Source organism: Diadema antillarum, unplaced genomic scaffold, assembly GCF_040938485.1.
Source record: "Diadema antillarum isolate AM-2024a unplaced genomic scaffold, OU_Dant_1.0 seq00000875_RagTag, whole genome shotgun sequence".
Lineage (NCBI taxonomy): Eukaryota > Metazoa > Echinodermata > Echinoidea > Diadematoida > Diadematidae > Diadema > Diadema antillarum.
The window spans coordinates 257,407-270,393 of record NW_027271739.1 but is presented as its reverse complement, the minus strand read 5'-3'; positions in this window follow the sequence as shown (position 1 = coordinate 270,393).

Below are 12,987 nucleotides of genomic sequence, written 5' to 3'. Positions count from 1 at the left end.
GGGTGAGGTCGAGGCGAGGGCCGTCGACTGCTAGCTCGTCTCGCGTCGCTGACGCGCCGGCGTAGCGCGCTAAGTCTAGGTACTGCATAGTCAGCCGGCCGGCCGGCCGGCCACTCACCTTTGCTCAGTGCTAACCAAAGAGCGTACAACCCTAAGAGGGTCTACTCGCGCGATTCTACACGTAAACAGGTGTAGTACGCCATGGAGCCCAACGGCGGCCATGAAGCAAACCGCTGGATTATCGCGAGCGTCTAATACGTGACTTATAGTCCATTGGCCAAGAGCCGAAAAATTGGTTGTTGGTACCACCCGAGGTGGCAAAACCTTTTTGGTGTCATTTTGTTTGTCGGACATAGATACGCTTATCAAGCTATGATAGCATTTCCAAATGAGTAGCTTAGTCATAACAAATGAATTTTTAACCAATTTGGTCTCGTTTTTATATCCCTATACTTCTGAATCGAAACTAACCGCTATACAAATACGAGCACTGCCTTCTGTATGTCCACAGGTGTTCTGTTGTAAACGCGGTGCCCTTAGTCTTCATTAAAGGCAGCAAAGGGAATATCCAAAGGGTTATGATGTCCACAGCTGTCACGCGGTGCGCTTAGTCTTTATCTAGAACAATGTACCGTTATCATATCTAAAGTTCCTAATAAAAGGGATTATCTATACTGTTTTTATACCACCCTCTCATCAAATACATCAGTTTTAAACAAAAATCACTCTGTTCATTTACAACATTATTAATTATAATGTATTGTAGTGTACCGGTACATTGTTTTCGCATAATTCAATTCAAAGGTTTTATTTTCACTTCTTTCATTGTTGGATGGAAATAAAGCGACATTGGCGTGGTATTAGCGTTTTCAGCGCAGCGTTTTCACCGGAAAATGATAAATAATTGAAAAAGACGCTAAAATTCACGAGAAATTGCTTTTTTGTTGTTGTTTTTTTAGATAAAGGGATATACACTGTATCTTAAGCTTTGGATATTCCCTTCGCCGTCTTGAATATTAGACTAAGCGCTGTGACATCATAAACCTTGGATATTCCCTTCGTTGCCTTGAATAAAGACTAAGCGCACCGCGTTTACAACAGAACACCTGTGAACATACAGAAGACAGTGCTCTACTTGTATAGCGGTTGGTCTCGATTCAGAAGTACAGGGATATAAAACAACGAAACCAAATTGGCTTAAAATTCATTTACTATGACTAAGCAACTCATTTGGAAATGCTATCATAGCTTGATAAGCATATCTATGCCCGACAAACAAAATAACACCAAAAAGGTATTGCCACCTCAGATGGTACCAATATCTGGCCTGGCCCATGGACTATCATAGGAGTGAATTCTGCTTCCCCTTCATTTTCTCCCTTTTAAGAGGGCAAACAGCGGTATAGCTTTGTTTAAAGGGATAGTACAGTATTGGTGGAGATGAGAATTGGGCTTTTAACTTTTTTGAGAGATACCAAGAAAACACTTATCATATAGTACAGAGCATACCATTTTAAGAGGAATTCAAAGTTTATTTGATGAAAATCGGGTTTGGAATGACTGAAACATCCAAAAACAAAGCGATCGTGATAAAGTGTGGGTCCCACACTTTAGAAGAATTGCTCTTTTTTGATATCTCTGCCATTTCAAAACCAATTTTTATCAAATAAACGTTGAATTCCTCATAGAATTATATGCTCTTCCATATTTCATAAGAGGTTTTGGATTATCTCACCAAAAAATGTTAGAAACCTGAAATTAGGTCTCAACCAAAACTATACGATCCATTTAAGACCTAAAATTCCAATTTAGAAGCATCATTTATGCTTTAAGATGGAAAAAAGTGAAGAAATGTCTATTATTTCAAATCTGTAGTTCCTCAAAGTTCGAGCTACTGAAACACTTTTCTCTCCATCTCCCCCCCCCCCCTCTCTCCCTCTCTTTCGTCCCTGCCCTTTTGGCCTTATGAACTATCTTTGGGAGGGGGGGGGGGGAATATCCCCTGGATTTTTTTTTCTGAGGATCATCCCCCTGTATTTTCAAACTTAGTACATGTATTCTTATTTTTCTCTTTTTTTAGCACTCTTGATAGACCTTGTCATCACAATGATCTGCAATGCGAACATAATATTGAAGATTACAAATCTTTGATTGAAAATTCTCAAATATTCCACCAAAGGTGTGCATTACATGGTTTGAGTTTAATTCTGAAAATGCATAGGCTCCCTCCCCGTCCCCTTCTGGCCACCTCTTACACAATGCAGACGCTTATTATGTCGATCTTGGATAAAGAGGTTACGAATAATAGCGAAGTTAGCCCTACATTTTCTCTCTTTTTTTAACAAAAAAAATTGCAAATATTTCGCCAAAATGTGCACCTAATCATATCAATTCTGAGAATACAAAAGCTCCCTCGTGTGCGGGGGGGGGGGGGGGGGGAGGGGGGAGAGACATCCTCTCATGAAAAAGGGTTTGTTATTCCGAAGGTTCGTTGATCCGAAAATGAAATAGGGTCCGTAACGAACCTTCGGAATAACAAACCTTATTTCATCTTCGGATTAATGAAACTTCGCAATAACAAACCTTATCACATTTTCGGATTAACTAACCTTCGGAATAACAAGCCTTCGGCCTGAATAACGAACACACACACACACACACACACACATCACTATACAATCATGCAATCATGGCCACTTTACCCAGGAATATTTTTCTATAGGGCAAGAATAATCGACATTATTGCTACGATAACAAGAGACGTTGTTTTTTTGGATCAGTAATGTGAAAATGTCAGGTAATGGCGACAAAGATCACATTCCGATAAATATGATAATTTGTACTAAGAAGAAGAGTGCCATGGTTAATAAGAATAAACTGTTATTAATTTCATAATTTTATTTACTCCAGGACCGCACATGATTCAACCAAAAGAGCTGTTCCCCATGTCCGTGCATCATAACAATAGCAAATAATAATAATGATACCATGCACCGCATTTGGTTGGTCCATGTTAATTCTTATTCCAATTCAAATTTAGACTCAGATTTTATTTTCACTTTCCAATAAAATGTACCATAGAAATATGTGAAATTTGACATGCGTGTCGTTGAAAACACAGCGACCCGGTCATAATATGCAGGGATACAATATGTTCATGTCTATAATTATGATCAGTACAAAAAAGGGACATAATAAATACAATTCAAAAATTTTAAAAGTCCAACACATCGAAAAAGGTCAAGATGTCTACACTACCCCATCCACGGTATCCCCCCCCCCCATCAACAAGAAAGAAAGAAAGATAACCCCTAAAAAGAAGAAATAGAATAGTGTTCTAGAAAGGAAAATTGTATAACCGCATAAAACTCTTTCTATTGGTTGTTCTACGGAAAATCATGGTATATTGGCCTACATCGCGGATCAAGAGAAGAGTTCAGAGGGAGGGAAGGAGAGGGAGGGGGAGGGCTCTGAAGTTGTGTGCACCATCATGCATATCACACATCATGGTTACTCCCTATATCATTAGGAGTAAGCTCAAATATTGAGGGACTACAGATTGGATATTAAAGAGCATTTATTCATTTATATTTCTTTCTTAGGCAGGAATGATACTTATAAATGCCGTAGAGGTCCGAAGTTCTTCTTTTACCCTGTATGCCTCCCTAAAAGGGAGGCAGATACCGCTCCATTGAGAGTCACGTAAAAATCCGCCCGCTAACTATCGCTTTGCTTCCTAAAATGGCGCTCGCACCTGCCCATGAGCGTACTACGCAAAATCGAGAGAGTAGACCCTCTTAGGGTTGTATGCTTTTTGGTGCTAACAAAGTGCCATGGCACTGTGACTCCTCTCAGACTGGCGCCACCTTTTGGCCGGGAAAAAAGAGGAACGTATTTGTTTGATCAGAGTGAAATGGTTTTATCAGAGTGAAATGGTTTTTAGTGCAGTGAATTGGTTTCGTCAGACAGATATGGTACGCCAAAATGAAATGATTTTTTTTTTTACGGAAAAATGAAATGATTTTTTTTTCTTGAAAAGTGAAATGAATTTTGTGAAAAGTCAAATGTGTTTGGTTAAAGATGAAATACATTTTGTGAAGAGTGAAATGAATTTTTATTTGAAAGTGAAATGTATTTTTGTGGAAAGTGAAATGTATTTTTGTGAAAAGTGAAATGAATGTTTATTTAAAAGTGAAATGCGTTTTTGTGAAATGAGATATGCATTCCTATTTGAAAGTGAAATGTATTTTTGTGAAAAGTGAAATGAATTTTTATTCAAAAGTGAAATGTATTTTTGTAAAAAGTGAAATAAGTGTTGGTGAGTGAAATGTATTTGTTAAAAGTGAAATGAATATTGGCTGGAGGGGTATGAATTTTGTATTGTTTCCCTAATGGCGTTCCATACAGGTCGTCTCATTCACAATGGTAACGGACAATGACAGCCACATTCCCCACGTTTTGAACGTTACTGCTTCTATGGCACGCCGAATTCTCGCTCATTTCGGTGTCTCTGAGAGTGCAAAATGATCACATTTTGGAAATTGCAAGGGTTGACAAAAATGGTCCTAAAACCATGATGCATTCACCAACGTTAAAGAACTTGGTGTCATTCTTTTGGAAAAAGAATGGCCTTTCCAATAGTATACAAAATAATGACATATAAGGAACAATATTGCTAAAATTAACAATCTTAGGTGTTCCGTTCTTTTTGGGCCACCCTGTATAGCACGAAATGCACACAAAGGCCAGAATTCACGAAGGTGGTACAAATGAAACCATGGTTTAAACCATGGACAAAAACCATGGAGCGCCAAGTGTCGCACGGAATATTTCGTTACGAAATTGGTCATTTCGTCGACAAAATTACCGTTTTGTTAACGAAATTATCATTTCGTGGACGACATGTACATTTTTAGTTACAAAATGTTGTCATTTCGTTACAAAATAATCATTTAATTGACGAAATAAGTGATTTCGTAACGAAATATTCCATGCGACACTTGGCGCTTCATGGTTTTTGCCCATGGTTTCAACCATGGTTTCATTTGTACCACCTTCGTGAATTCGGGCCATAATGTCGGAGAACGTGGCTGCAGCTGCTAACGTCTTTCACGGTGAGGGAGGTATCTAACCAGGGGGCATAAACCCTAGTTATCCAGGGGATTTTTTTTCCGGGGAGGGGGGGGGGGGAGAGAGTTTTCCGGGATGTAGTTTTTCGGGTGGTAGTTATCCTGGGGGGGGGGGGGGGGGTAGTTATGCGGGTGGTAATCTTGGTGGTACTTATCCGGGGGGGGGGGGGCTAGTTATCCAGGGGGTAGTTCTCCGGGAGGTAGTTATCTGGGGGGCAATTTTCCTGGGGTAATTATCTGGGTGGTAGTTATCCGGGGGGTAGTTGTCCTAGGGGAAATTGCCTCGGGGGATGATTACCCTAAGAGGGTAGTAGTTGTCAGGGGGGTAGTTGCCCTACGGGGTAATTGCCCTGGAGGGTAATTGCCCTAGGAGGGTAGTTGTCCGGGTGGTAGTTGCCCTAGGGGGGAATAAGCCTGGGGGGTAATTATCCTTATGGTAGTTATCCGGAGGGTAGTTGCCCAGGGGGTAAGTGCCCGGATAAGCGCTATGACAACACCACTTACTGTACAGGTACATGCGTGGCCGTGGCAAGCGAGCTGGCTTCGTTCGTTCGCCCCGTTGCTAGCTATATTTTACACGTATTATGTACCTGTGTACTGTTTGTAGTTATACGACCAGCTGGAGCTGCGTGTAGGTGGACTGTTCTGCAGATCTATATAGAGGCGGTCCGAAATGCATGTTCAATTGCCATGTTTTCACGCTATAATAAACAATAAGATTCTCTCGCCATATGTGTTGACAAGAACAGATAAAATAACTCAAACAAACAATCAAAGATAGTCCTCCCATTTTTCTTGTTTTTGTTATTCCGTCGATAAATGAGCTTCCAATGAAAAAAAAAAAGAAAGAAAAAACAGAGAGTAAACAATAGTCGACCTGTACGTTTTGTGAAGGACATGTTTGTTGTTCGTCGGGTGATTTGTCGACAGAACATGGACCTAATATACTATAGTACAAGGACATTCATCGTACACATTTTCGCACACGCATAATACCTTTCCTAATGGCAGGATATACCTGTTCTCTACGATTACCGTCCTTTTTTTTTTTTTTTTTTGCTCTGGAATATGCTACGGAAAAGTGAAATATTGAGATCACAAGTGACAATCATTCTGCCAAAATGTTAGCTTTCTTTTAAAGACTACCTGCTTTTCCCAAGCGAAATTGTTATGGGGTATGATTTCCTAACATACACCTCAACTGCACATTCACTTCATTTGATTTTTCTGCGTTATTTTCTTCTGCGCATATAGTTTTATGTTTCTCGAATCTCCATCTTGTTCTTCTCCCGGCTTGCTGGCGGTGACAATCATGGGATCAAAGCAGTAAAGCATGCTAAAATTGTCTTTGAGACGCTTTTGAGATGTAGGCCTACAGGTGCATGATTGCTTTTACCCAGATACCGCTCCATTGAGAGTCACGTAAAAATCCGCCCGCTAACTATCGCTTTGCTTCCTAAAATGGCGCTCGCACCTGCCCATGAGCGTACTACGCAAAATCGAGAGAGTAGACCCTCTTAGGGTTGTATGCTTTTTGGTGCTAACAAAGTGCCATGGCACTGTGACTCCTCTCAGACTGGCGCCACCTTTTGGCCGGGAAAAAAGAGGAACGTATTTGTTTGATCAGAGTGAAATGGTTTTATCAGAGTGAAATGGTTTTTAGTGCAGTGAATTGGTTTCGTCAGACAGATATGGTACGCCAAAATGAAATGATTTTTTTTTTTTACGGAAAAATGAAATGATTTTTTTTTCTTGAAAAGTGAAATGAATTTTGTGAAAAGTCAAATGTGTTTGGTTAAAGATGAAATACATTTTGTGAAGAGTGAAATGAATTTTTATTTGAAAGTGAAATGTATTTTTGTGGAAAGTGAAATGTATTTTTGTGAAAAGTGAAATGAATGTTTATTTAAAAGTGAAATGCGTTTTTGTGAAATGAGATATGCATTCCTATTTGAAAGTGAAATGTATTTTTGTGAAAAGTGAAATGAATTTTTATTCAAAAGTGAAATGTATTTTTGTAAAAAGTGAAATAAGTGTTGGTGAGTGAAATGTATTTGTTAAAAGTGAAATGAATATTGGCTGGAGGGGTATGAATTTTGTATTGTTTCCCTAATGGCGTTCCATACAGGTCGTCTCATTCACAATGGTAACGGACAATGACAGCCACATTCCCCACGTTTTGAACGTTACTGCTTCTATGGCACGCCGAATTCTCGCTCATTTCGGTGTCTCTGAGAGTGCAAAATGATCACATTTTGGAAATTGCAAGGGTTGACAAAAATGGTCCTAAAACCATGATGCATTCACCAACGTTAAAGAACTTGGTGTCATTCTTTTGGAAAAAGAATGGCCTTTCCAATAGTATACAAAATAATGACATATAAGGAACAATATTGCTAAAATTAACAATCTTAGGTGTTCCGTTCTTTTTGGGCCACCCTGTATAGCACGAAATGCACACAAAGGCCAGAATTCACGAAGGTGGTACAAATGAAACCATGGTTTAAACCATGGACAAAAACCATGGAGCGCCAAGTGTCGCACGGAATATTTCGTTACGAAATTGGTCATTTCGTCGACAAAATTACCGTTTTGTTAACGAAATTATCATTTCGTGGACGACATGTACATTTTTAGTTACAAAATGTTGTCATTTCGTTACAAAATAATCATTTAATTGACGAAATAAGTGATTTCGTAACGAAATATTCCATGCGACACTTGGCGCTTCATGGTTTTTGCCCATGGTTTCAACCATGGTTTCATTTGTACCACCTTCGTGAATTCGGGCCATAATGTCGGAGAACGTGGCTGCAGCTGCTAACGTCTTTCACGGTGAGGGAGGTATCTAACCAGGGGGCATAAACCCTAGTTATCCAGGGGATTTTTTTCCGGGGAGGGGGGGGGGGGGGTGGGAGAGAGTTTTCCGGGATGTAGTTTTTCGGGTGGTAGTTATCCTGGGGGAGGGGGGGGGGGTAGTTATGCGGGTGGTAATCTTGGTGGTACTTATCCGGGGGGGGGGGGGGCCTAGTTATCCAGGGGGTAGTTCTCCGGGAGGTAGTTATCTGGGGGGCAATTTTCCTGGGGTAATTATCTGGGTGGTAGTTATCCGGGGGGTAGTTGTCCTAGGGGAAATTGCCTCGGGGGATGATTACCCTAAGAGGGTAGTAGTTGTCAGGGGGGTAGTTGCCCTACGGGGTAATTGCCCTGGAGGGTAATTGCCCTAGGAGGGTAGTTGTCCGGGTGGTAGTTGCCCTAGGGGGGAATAAGCCTGGGGGGTAATTATCCTTATGGTAGTTATCCGGAGGGTAGTTGCCCAGGGGGTAAGTGTCCGGATAAGCGCTATGACAACACCACTTACTGTACAGGTACATGCGTGGCCGTGGCAAGCGAGCTGGCTTCGTTCGTTCGCCCCGTTGCTAGCTATATTTTACACGTATTATGTACCTGTGTACTGTTTGTAGTTATACGACCAGCTGGAGCTGCGTGTAGGTGGACTGTTCTGCAGATCTATATAGAGGCGGTCCGAAATGCATGTTCAATTGCCATGTTTTCACGCTATAATAAACAATAAGATTCTCTCGCCATATGTGTTGACAAGGTCAGATAAAATAACTCAAACAAACAATCAAAGATAGTCCTCCCATTTTTCTTGTTTTTGTTATTCCGTCGATAAATGAGCTTCCAATGAAAAAAAAAAGAAAGAAAAAACAGAGAGTAAACAATAGTCGACCTGTACGTTTTGTGAAGGACATGTTTGTTGTTCGTCGGGTGATTTGTCGACAGAACATGGACCTAATATACTATAGTACAAGGACATTCATCGTACACATTTTCGCACACGCATAATACCTTTCCTAATGGCAGGATATACCTGTTCTCTACGATTACCGTCCTTTTTTTTTTTTTTTTTGCTCTGGAATATGCTACGGAAAAGTGAAATATTGAGATCACAAGTGACAATCATTCTGCCAAAATGTTAGCTTTCTTTTAAAGACTACCTGCTTTTCCCAAGCGAAATTGTTATGGGGTATGATTTCCTAACATACACCTCAACTGCACATTCACTTCATTTGATTTTTCTGCGTTATTTTCTTCTGCGCATATAGTTTTATGTTTCTCGAATCTCCATCTTGTTCTTCTCCCGGCTTGCTGGCGGTGACAATCATGGGATCAAAGCAGTAAAGCATGCTAAAATTGTCTTTGAGACGCTTTTGAGATGTAGGCCTACAGGTGCATGATTGACACAAAATTTCTCATGATCTCAGGTCTTGCTGCTCCTCATCATCTGTATCTATTCAAAGACATTTCTGTCTGAAAAGGCACATCAGCGAAACAAGACTGAAATGAGGAAAAACGATCCTTTTGTTAGTGACAATACATGATCACACAATCAAGTAAAGGAAAAATGCCAAGTAAACCTAAGAAAGAACAACAGCTCTCATATCTATCTATTACTGATGATCATCTACACAGCCAAAAGTTACCACAGTCGGTAGATGCTGACGCTTCTGCAAGTACCAGTACATGCGGTTCATTTCTAATCTTAATTCTACTTTATTTATTTTTTTTTAGTTGCATAGGCCTAAAGACATAATCTGAAATCGAAAGGATTTTTGTTTTGCTTTTTTTTTCTGTTTTTCTGGTTTTTTGTTTTTTTTTTTTACTGATTGTTTGTAATTTTCAAATTAGTGGGGCCTATTGAGATACGTTTTGTATAGGACATGTTTGTTGTTGGTCGGGTGATTTGTCGAGAGAACTGACGACCATTTTATGCTAATCCTGTTTGTGTTATTGTTGTTTTGGGGTTTTGTTTTTTGTTTTTGTTTTTGCTTGGTTTGCCCCGCATGGTAGGGCCTACCTGTGTTCTGTGCGTAGTTACTGCGGCCGGCGTGTAATGGGCCTTGTTCAATTTGCCATGGTTTTTATACTGTATCATTTATGAAGAAAGAAAAACAATTCTCTCGCCGTAAGTGCTGACAAGCCAAATCAACCAATCAATAACAATCTTTGCATCGTTTTTGGCAACTCTGTCCATAGCCTAAATGAACTGTCAAAAAAAAATGCACTAAATATCGTCAACTAAACCTATAGAAGTAAAAACAGTTTGATGATCATCTACACATGGTCAACGTTGCCATAGTTGACGCTACAGCCTGTATCATATATGCTGAGCATTTTCTTAATTTCATTCCTTTTCCTTTTTTTTTTCTCAGCGTACTTTTACTGATTGTTTTTCAAATTAGTTGGGCCTATATATGCGTTTTATGGAGGACGTGTTTAGTTGTGTTTTTGTTTTGTTTTGTTTTTGTTTTGTCAGGCGATCTGTTGACAGAATAATATTGATGACCACTAATCCTGTTTTGATTACTATCATTTTGGGGTTTTGTTATTTGCAATCAAAAATTGTCTGCATTTTGTTCCTTTTTTTGCCCATTATGTCGATAAATCAGCTGTCAAGTAAAAAAAAGAAAACAATCGCCGACTAAACCTAACAAAAACATCAACAACACCAACAACAACAAAAACCAACCCAACTCGGTTGTTACTGATGATCGTCTATACTGTCAACGTTGCTAGAGTTGGTGTAGTAGATGATGACGCTTGGCACGTTGCATTTATTCAAATTCATGAAATTCTTCCGTCGAGATGTTTTTATTGCAGCTGATTAATAAATTGCCCTACATCGACGTAAATCAGTTGCAACGTAGCATTAACGCTTGACATTTTTTCATTTGTCCATTTTTTTCTTAGCGTAATAATAGCATAGGTCTGAGTGTCAAAGAATTACGGATTCCGAAAGGTTCGGGTTATTCATTTGTTGTTGTTGTTGTTGTTGTTGTTTTACAGATTGTTTTTCAAAATAGTAGGGCCTATATGCGTTTTGTCCAGGACGCGACAGTGTTTTTAATTTGAGCAGGTGATTTGTCGACGGATTGTACATAAATGCTAATCCTGTTTAGATTATTATTGTTTAGGGTTTTTCTTTTCTTTTTTGTTTGTTTTTGCTTAGTTGCTCCATTACACGTGGTACCTTTGTAACTGTGTGCAGTCAAAGAGCGTGTAATGGAACTGTGCTGCAAAGTACATGTAGCGTTCTAGAATAATGTTCAATTGCCATGGTTATATGCTTATCAAACAAAAACACTTCTCTCGACATATGTGCTGTCAGGTCAAGATTTAAAAAAAAATGGAAGAAAAAAAACAGTCTTCACAGCTTTTTTTTTTTCTTTTGCCCATTCTGACAATGAATGGGCTGTCAAGTCAAAAAAAAAATTCGCTAACTAACATATAGAAAATCCGATTGTTACTGACGATTATCTACATGGTCAACGTTGCCATCAGAGTAGGTATAGGCCTATCATATATAGATGTTGACGCTTGGCATGTAGCATTTCATGCTGGACATTTTTTCTAAAAACTTCATTTGATTTTTATCGTAGGGTGATATATAGCACAGGCCTGATTGACCAAGAAAGACGTATTCCGAAATGTTATGTTTTCTAGTTGTTTTACTGACTGTTTGTGTTTACAATTAGTAGGTCCTAATATGCGTTTTGTGTATTACATGTTTGCTTGTTGTTTGGGCAGGTGATTTGATGGAATTGATTACCAGATGCGCTAGTTTTGTTTTTATTATTTTGTTTGTTTGTTTTTTTTAATTTTATTGTTTTTGCTTGGCGGCCAATTTTGTCGAGAGAATTGGCAGAAAAAAAAATCAATGTGAAGAAGACTGGTTTGTTTGCTTATCAAGTGATTTTGTGAGACAATTTTTTGTCAACAACAACAACAAAGCAAATCAAAGACCTCTTCAATCTGTGATTGTGCGACCGTCTTTTAAATTTTTTTTTTTATGATGATAAATGATGTCATGACAAGAGCATAATTTTATGCAATCTGTTGCACATAAGACGATCCCAATGGAGATCGAGAGGGCTTCGTGTTATATAGTAAGCTATAATCAGTGGTGATCGAGGTGGCTTCGTGTTCGACCGGTATAACAAGCAACGGTGGACAGCTCTACGCGTGTACCATCAGGTATATATATATATATATATATATATATATATATATATATATATTTATATGTGTATATGTATATGTGATACCCCAAGAAAATAGAACCCCCCCCCCCATTTTTTTAGAAGTTTTGGACAATTGCACTGATTTAAAAGAAAGAACATACCCTCACAAACTTGATCCATCCACCCCCAAAACCCGGAGTGGAGTTAACCAAACTGCTTGAAATTCAGAGAAAAATGACATCATTCAGATGGATGTGGTTTTGAGCACACTTTCATCCCTGCATCCATCTTGACTGGACGTGTGTTATCTTTCTCTGCATACAGGTAAGAAACCTTGCTTTTACCCCTTTTCAATTATTCAAAATCATTCCTTCCTATTGGTAAATCTGGTGATTCTATGACATTTAGTGTTTTGTAGTTGAATGTAGTAATTATTCCTTCAGAAAAAAGGAATTCTGAACACCAATGGTGTTCTCAGTGAAGTTATTAAGTATATGTATTTGTACAAATCTATTGTCACTTACAGCTAGATAGACAGGTATGCTAGTGTTGGTGAATAATAGAAATGGTGTTACTGTTATATTTGTGTAGTGATTTAGTAGTTTTCATGATGAAAGAGTTGAAATTACAACTTAAGCTGATTTAATCCCGGATTAAGTGCTGCTTGTGCGAGTGTGAACAAGCCATAGGCTGTACTGTCCTGTGGAAGAGAAAGAGTAGAACGGTCAGTGTAAACACTCTCCTAGGCGGTGCGCCGTGTAAGAGTCTGTCGACCTTTAGGCTATCTTGGGAATGACTGTGAAGTGACTGACATACATTGTATATGCTATTCT